General features: G+C 40.1%; 1 pseudogene; it reads right to left on the bottom strand.

Moving 5' to 3' along the window:
• The window catches only part of LOC103129515 (glutamate receptor ionotropic, kainate 2-like), a 293,278-nt pseudogene that overhangs the window by 117,152 nt on the left and 167,261 nt on the right, over window positions 1-8,865 (bottom strand).

Here is an 8,865-nt window from a genome sequence, read left to right as displayed (position 1 = left end):
TCATAATAATAATAATAATAATAATAATAATAATAATAATATATTTTATTTAAAAGGTGCTTTATGGACACATAAGGTCACCTCACAAAAATAAAATGAATAAATTTTAAAGAAAAAAAGTCCAAATAAAAAAATTAATAAAGAGATTGTGTGAATGCCTGTTTGAACAGCAGAGCATTCAGCCATGATTTAAAGAGGGTCCTCTGAGTGGGGAATGTGGTCGTTTATTCTAAATAGTGGAATCATGTGTATAAGTTGTACATTTACAGAATAAAGATGCTTTCTGTCCATAAAAGCGAATTCACAAAGCAGGCGTGTCTCGACTGAATGATGACTGCAGTTGCACCGGTACCGCACGGCTCCTTCTTTAGGTTCTGCTCAGAGCTCCAGGATGATCAGTCCAGGCAATCTAAATGCTAATAAACCATCATCAACATTTCCCAGAAGATCAATATGATCTCTGATCAATCACTCCCTCTGAATCCTTCCATTGGCGATGTTCAGAACCAAAGCACTCCACAATTACGTCACCTTCACGCAGCTAATAAGCTTGATCACCTTAAAAATAATCAAACATGTCTGGAGTTAATCTGCTGATCCAACCATTTTTTTCTTATTTTAGTGAAAATGAAATTACACCATAGATGCATTTCATGCACTTTGATGCACAAAGCATTTCCAGGCCAGCCGAGAAAAAGTCCAGCGTGTCCTGGGTCTTCCCCGGGACCTCCTCCCGGTGGGACGTGCCCGGAACACTTCACCGGGGAGGCGTCCAGGAGGCATCCTGACCAGATGCCCGAGTCACCTCAACTGGCTCCTCTTGACGTGAAGGAGCAGTGACTCTACTCTGACTTCCTCCCGGATGACCAAGCTTCTCACCCTATCTCTAAGGGAGAGCCCAGCCACCCTACAGAGGAAACCCATTTCAGTCGCTTGTATCCAGGACCTCGTTCTTTCGGTCATGACTAGACCTGTTGCGATAAACGGTAAATGAATTAATGGAATGATAAATTAAACCTATCAACCTCATTTTAATTATCGGCTTTATCGTCTCTTCCTGCCTTTTTTTCTTTCTTTTGATGACACTGAATGAAAAAAGGCTCAAAAAAGCTCTCCACTGACCCTCCCTTCCTCAGTGTAATGTCCAGCACACACTACACGAGTTGTCGGCCCATTTTCAAAACCTGAGACACCACACATTAGCCGACAGAAATCCTAGGTATAATGGTTCGATCGGGCTTGTCGTGCCATGTGGTGTCCAGCCACATGGGCAAAAAATAATGGCTACAAGTCCAATTAACTAATTTTAAAACCAGGCATTAATCAATGCTTTACTAGAATCTACCTGTGATGCATGTGGCTAGAGTTAGCGTAAAGTCCTGACTGAATGAAAATCATTATAACCTATTTATGTCACCTTAACGAAGAACAGCTGAAAACTTACCAGGTTTATCAACTGCTGTAGCAATTTGGCTCCAACTCCTCCCCTTGTCATTTCTATATTCTTTGCACGAAATCTTGAATAAACATTAATGTTTCCACATATCTCCAAAGTCCATTGGACTTCATGTTGCGCCGTGTCAGCTGTTTGGGATTTCCCTCCGTAATTTCCCCTCAGAAAGCGTGGAGGAGAATCTGCGCTTTCTGATTGGCTACCTGTCACATTCAACAGGCTGCGTTAAGCTCCCAGTCGGGGAAAACCCCTGATTTAGATCAGAGCGGCCACTGCCATACACTGCAGGATGATCGGTTACGAAATCACCAGCGACAATCTTGGAACGCCCAACGTTGTAATTATGTTACAGGAAAAGATCTCGAGTGAAATGTTAATTAAACCCACAACTAGTCTAAAAACAACAAATTTGCACTTCTGTTTAATCCAAATTAAGTCAGCAGCTCCATCAGGCCCCCAAGAGCTTCAGGGTCCCCACAAACGCTAATATTTTAAAACAGATCACAGATACATAAATGTAACAGACCACAGATACTTGTTTATTGAGATGATCAATGCTGTTAAATTTGATTCAATTGTTTAGCCATACATAAATTAAATTATTTTAAATTGTTTAACATTTAAATACAAGATTTTAAGGAGCAGGGAAGTTTACTTTGTAAAACTTCAAAGAACAATATTCATAGTTAGATTGTTTTGTTACCATAGCAACAATCTGATGCTGTGAGTTTAATCTTTGAATTTACAAATCCAATTTAGTAAACTGCGATTATAACTTATTACTTTTTAGGCTGGCCAATTAAACTACTCCCTTCTCCCATATTTCACTAAATCTAACACAGAAGCTGTTAGAGGTGCTGATATTTTTAGGAACAAAAGGGGCCCCTAAGTCAGATTCTGCTCCAGCCCTCATACAGCCTTGGACCGGCCCTGCATGATGAGGTAATCTGCTGCATTATGCAGAAATGCGCAACAAACGGGAGATTTAATTCAATGCTGCTAATGTGACTTTAGTAACTCTTTCATTTCGTGTCTGTTGAGTTTTTAATAAGAGTCACAGAAAATATTCTGGTTGATCGAGTTTATGGGACGAGCTTCTCAGATCTCCGTGTGGCCGCGCATATTAACTCTAAGACAACGCATTTGATATCGTTTGATGCATCGTGTAACCGGAAAAATAATACTTAAAATAATATAAAATCTGCGTGATGCGTGACTCCGAGGAGAGCGCGAAAGCTCCTCACCGGGCTGAACCTGCATGATCAGGTTAGCGCTGCTCGTTATCCACAAACGCTCCGGCCAACCGGGACCACAGACATAAACTTTACAGGGAAGACGGACACAGAGCCACACGATGGGCAGCGTGTTGAGATGTAAACGCCCCATATAATTGTTCGTTCACAAAGATAAATTATTCTCACCGCTCCACAACGCGCCTCTGAATTCGCTACAAGTTATTCCTGCGGTTCACATTGAGCTGCGCAACCAGAGCTAACGCGGCGGGTTTTAAACTCTTACCTAGAGTTCTCCAAAGGATCATAATTCCGCACAGTAAGTTGATGTAAATATCCACACAGGTCAGCCTGTGTCCAGTTTGAGTGAAAGGAGGAGCGCGCGATCCTGCTGAGGTAAAGCAGCGGCAGCGCGTGAGGCAAAGCGCAGAGGCGCCAGCTGTGTGATTGGTCCGCGTCGGGTTTAAATGCATAAACTATAAACCTATCTATTACAAACCTGTCCTTAAGAATAAATCTGCTCTGCTAGTGAAATGCTAAGAGCAAAAGAGACGCTTGCAGCCCGGCTTTAAAAAACAAACAAAAAAATTTTATTTTTTTTTTTCCTTTCCTAGTAACGTAAACAAGCAACGCTTAGCCTGGCGGCGGGGCTAGTAAAGCATGGCGGGCCGCCAGGCTTATAATACACTGAGGGAAACCCTGATATATATATATATATATATATATTGTTCATAGAAATAAAATAACAAATTGGGGCCCTGTCAATTACAAAATTAATCATATTGTATTTTAGCAGTAAAAATTGTATGTTCCCACTCCCAGATCAAAAAACACACATAAATATTTGCCCTGAACCCCCTTGTATCAATGTTAAATGGTTCGTTCCTGCTTGGAGCGCTTGAGAGTGACGCTGTTAGCAGCAGTCAGTGGAAGACAAGAACGACTGTAGCAGTTACTATGCTGCTAAGAAAAGTTATAAAATCAGGTTTTCAAAAAGAGAGAGAAGGAGAGAGAGAAAAAGGCAAGAGTGTTCATTTATAACCCAGTTTTTTCCAAGAGAGGTGGGTAGATTGTGTGAGATTATCAACCATTTAGCATAATTAGCTTAGCTACAAACTACTGTTTGCCTCATTTTCACTAGAATGTAATGAATTAATTATTCATATATTTAACTTGTCCCTTGTACCTTTTACCTCTTAACAACAGATGAGTCAGTCAGCAGCAGCTCTAACCCACGTCCCTCCTGACCCATCCTCTCTTGAGTGAATTTAAAGCTGCAGTATGTAACTTTTTTATAAATATTTTTTCCACATATTTTTTTAAAACTGTCATTATGTTGTGACAGTATGGTATGAGTATGAGTCTGTGAAAAATCTATTTCCTCTGCCTTCCCAGTGCTAGAAACAACCAGTCAGTGGCAGGAGAGTTTTAGTGCTGTCAATCACAATCTCATGTGGTGCTGCTCATCATTCCTCCTCCTCTATTTTTGCCATGCTGCAGCTAGCATAGCACAGAGCTGTGCAGATTCAAACTGTGAATGCTCAGTTTAGTTAGCATAGCTACCACTGATGGCAGATAAATGGTTTCTTGTAATGATAAGTTGTTTCTCCACCATTAGCACATTTAGCAGTGAGTGAATGAGGCTAATTGACAGCTCTAACAGCGTCCTACTAGTTCTGATTCGTTGTTTGGTCAGAACGGTGCACTACTTTAACCAGTAATAGTAGTTCAGGAAGGAGATGGAGGAGATTGATTGTTTTCACAGATTATATGTCTCATAACAAACTGCTATGACAGTGTTTTTCAACCACTGTGCCGCGGCACACGAGTGTACCATGAGTGATCGTCAGGTGTGCTGTGGAAATTATCCAAGTTTACCTACCGTATTTTCCGGACTATAAGCTGCTACTTTTTTCCTACACTTTGAACATGCGGCTTTTCTGTGGATTTTTCTTCAACCACCAGGGGGCTCTTTAGCAGAAAGTGAATCATTGGAAGTCAAAATTGGAAATCAAAGAAGAACGTGCTAATTTTCATTTAGAACAACCACATGCTAGCAGCAGGCACGATGGAGAAATGTTTTCAAACTCATATGATGCAGCTTTTAAGTCGAGGAGTATCGATCTGGCAGCACAGGAGGGAAATAAAGCCGCTGCACGTAAACTCGGCGTGAACAAAACTCCAGCAATTAGGATGCAGCCCTCTGCTGGGTCCTTATGGAAAACTGAGAGCGGCAGAGATACCAGCGGCTTATAGCCCGGTGCGGNAAACACTGAGTTCTGTAAGACTGAAAATGGACTATTTGTCCTTAATATCTATTTTTGGTGGGGGGAACTTTCAAGCCTGAGAACATCTTTCCAAATAGGAAGAATGAGGATGGCAGCATCATATTGTCTCAGCACTTTGGAATTGTCTTTGCAAAGATAGTACTTACGTGGTCCATCAGCTCTTTAACAATGCCATTCCACTGGCCCGTGTTCTCATCCTGTGCACCATATTTTCCATCTTCCACCAGGCGAATCTCATATGTAAAGCCCAGGATGTTTGCCAGCTCTCTCAGTAGGTCAATGCAGTAGCCTTCAAAACGGTCGTTTCCATAAAGTGGGGTGTCAGATTTCTTGAACATCACATATGGCTCCTCCTGTCAGGGCAAATAGTGAAAAGATTAGTCCCTGAAACACTTGGTATCTTTTACACCCTGTTAAGGCCTGTATGAAAGTTCTTCAACATGGGAAATGGACTTTTAAGCAATGCAAATTAAAAAAATAAAATAAAAAATCACCGGCTTTGCCAGTGAAGCAAGTGTGATACTGCTGTGTACATGTCCTTGGCAGAAGAAACTCCTGTTATTGATGTAGGATGGGTGCAAAGTGAGACATGGCCATAATAAGAGATAATCCCTCCATATCAATGACTTTGCTCCTCTCAGACACATAAGGCTAGCTTTGGTCCCAGGCCCAGCTTTCTGGAGACAACATTCCTTGTTAATAACATAAGAGATGTTGATAGATGGACACAAAAACACAGAGCAGAAGCTGGTACACTCTCTTTGTTCACATGAACAGCTGCCAAGATTGTTAATGTCTTTTTTTATACCGTTTCCTCTCTAGCTCTATTGAACAGTTCCTCTGCTCCATGTCCCTCCACAGGCCGCCTCTCCACTTTACGTCTGTCTTTGTTAGCCTTAGACCCCTTGTCTCTCTGATATAAATCACAAAATATGCCACCTGCCAGGTGTTATCATTTAGCTGTGGCATAACTAAAACCAAAAAATGCTGAGCTCCACCACATTTTATTCTTATAGTAATCAGTAAAAAAATAAAACTTATCTAAACTAAACTAGACTAAAATACGTAGTAAGGGCCATTTATTACAAAATCTCATAAATCTGTCTCCTCAAACTCAAAAATAAAATGATTATGATGCACATTTATTATGATTGATAGTTTGTGTGTGGAAGCAGCTCTTGTGTGACCCAAAAAACTTAAAAACCATAAGGGGTCAAGAGTAACCTGCGGAGATTACATTTAGTTTTAGTGAGTATAATATTTCACTCTCTGGCAAATTTCTAACGTATTAATGTTATAAGGTGAAACATGCACCTCAACTTTTGTTGCTGATAAACAGTCTACATCGGTTATCTAGAGTTCTATCTATACTGTATGTTTCTGTGTGAATTCTGACATGCAATTTTTTAAGTTCAGGATTATTTGGCCTAAAACTGTCAGGCCTCTGTGGTCAAACGATTCTTGGTAGAACTTCAACAGATTTAAAAGCACAGCGCTCCCTTCCTCCACACCTCTTTCTGCCCCCCGATCACTTGGTGGCCAGTCAGGAGTTATTGCAAGTGTTGCTGTGGTGACTGGCTAGCATTGCTCGAAAGCATTATTCAGCTTTACAAATGTGTGATTTATTTGCAATGTGTACACAGAGGGGAGTGGGTGTCCTCTGCCCTGACTATTCCTGGAGGACCAATTATAAATGAAAGCAGAAATATACATATTTTGTTTTTCCTTACACATGCGTTTTCATCAAGAAATTTATATATTTTGTTTTGTATTTTCATTATACATGTTTGTTATTTTTTCATTTCTTCATCTCCTCTTTTTTTAGTTTTTCTTCTACTTTTCCTTATGCATTTCTGCTTAATTATGCAAATGTGGAGGGTGGTGTCTTAACACTTCAGCCTGTTGGTTGGTTAGCATCACACTTACACTGGCATCTTCAACAAAGATGCCAGTGAACTGAAGATCAGCAACTTTATTAGAAAATAATTCTATAACTCCTGACTTTATTGTTTTTGTGAGGAAGCTCAGATAGAACATGTGTTTTAGTTCGAGGTTCTCATGGACTCAGAGGTTCACCACCAGTGTTCAAAAGATCCTTAAATAGTTTAAGTTTGTTGTTGAGTATTACTCCTTGTATTATGCGATTTCTATTCAGCATTACTTTTGTCCCTCAAGGCATACCGTAGTTAGGGCAGTGATGACATCATCACCTTGCCGTAGCCAACATTGCTGATTTCTGGTGGAGAAGTTTGGTAACCGAACCACTGTGCTAACACGTGGGAAAGACTTGAAAGACGTGTGTTCTCCTTATAAGTGCATCATTGATGAGTAAGTTGCAATATTTGAGTATTTACTGCAGCTAAATAAGTGATTTGAAGTTTATTCATTTGCTATTATTTCACCTGTTAAGTCCGAGCTATCTGCTATGTGTGTATTGTAGAGCATTGTGCTGAACATACAACTACTTTGACTGGAGTAGATGCATGATTATTAGTTCACTGTGGAGTTAACTTGCCTTAGTTTGCTTATTAATAGTGATTTTGAGGCTGAGCTTATCTCTGTTTCATCTATTTCCTTCTTAGTTTATCTAAGATATTGTGGCATGGAGTAATGTGTAATGATAGGACACCTTGAATTTATTTTCTGTAATTTTGTTTATTCTAGGAAACCACACACACCTTGATATAGACACACATTTATGCCCATCCATGTTCATTGGATCAAGATCTGTGATACAGTTTGGAATACAGAACAGTTAAAGGAATCCTGACTTATGTCTTCATTATTTCATCTGCTGCATCTCATCCAAGCATCTGGTCCTGAGCTGAATCCTGGTCTAAGTGGTGTTCTGGCCGACACTACAGGTTCAGAGTGGTGACAAACCTGAACAGTGCCTTACAGAGTCCTTCAACTCTCGAGGAAACTCACCGACAATCAGGTTTTTCATAGTTTGGACGAAGCAACCGATGAATTGGCTTCCGATTGAAGCCAATTCATCAGAGTCCTCTGGTGCTTGCAATACACTCATTTTTAAACAGTGAGAGTATGAATGAAAAGTTAATGTACCTCAGTAACTCAGCTCGCAACTAAACTCGTTATAGATTAATTACACAGGCGCTATTACTTATGTCAGTGATAATTTCTGGGTTACAGCTACTGAATACCTGGCATTAGGATTAGAATATTACATCAGCAGTGAAAAATATGTTTAAAACCTGCTTAAAGGTTATCATGTTGATTCAAATTCATTTAAATTCAAATTCAAAAATGGCATTAAATTCAAATTTAATGTCCCAAAGGGACATTAAATGTTTTTGTAACTCATTAATTCTTCAAAGAGTTATTATAGATTGTAATGGCTGTTGGCATGAAGATCTCCTGCAGCAGTCTGTATTACAGTAAATCTGATGAAGCTTCTGACTGAAGATGCTCTGCTTTCCCAAGACAATCTAATGAAGATGATAGTCAGGGATGTCCATAATTTTCTTGATTTTATGAATAATCTTTCTTTGCCTCATCATCTCCAGAGGTTCCACAGTCGTCCCCAGAACAGAACCAGAACAGAACCAGCCTTCTTTATCAGGTTGTTGAGCCTTTTTATGTCCCTGGTAGCAGCCCCAACAGATGACGGATGAAGAGATGACGCTCTCAACAACAGACTGATAGAAGATCTGCAGCATCTTGCTGCAAACCTTGAAGGATCTTGGCTTCCTCAAGAAGTCCAGTCTGCTGTACTCGGCCTCTTGTCCATCTCTGATTCAACCAACAACTGCAGAGTCATCTGAGTATTTCTGCAAATGACAGAAGTGCTCTGTCTGTGAGAGGATCTACAACTTGGAACTCACTCCCTGTTTCTTTAAAGTCTGTAACCAGTTTTAGAACGTTCAAAAAT

Source organism: Poecilia formosa, unplaced genomic scaffold, assembly GCF_000485575.1.
Source record: "Poecilia formosa unplaced genomic scaffold, Poecilia_formosa-5.1.2 Scaffold552, whole genome shotgun sequence".
Lineage (NCBI taxonomy): Eukaryota > Metazoa > Chordata > Actinopteri > Cyprinodontiformes > Poeciliidae > Poecilia > Poecilia formosa.
This window is presented reverse-complemented; position numbering and strand designations above follow the sequence as displayed.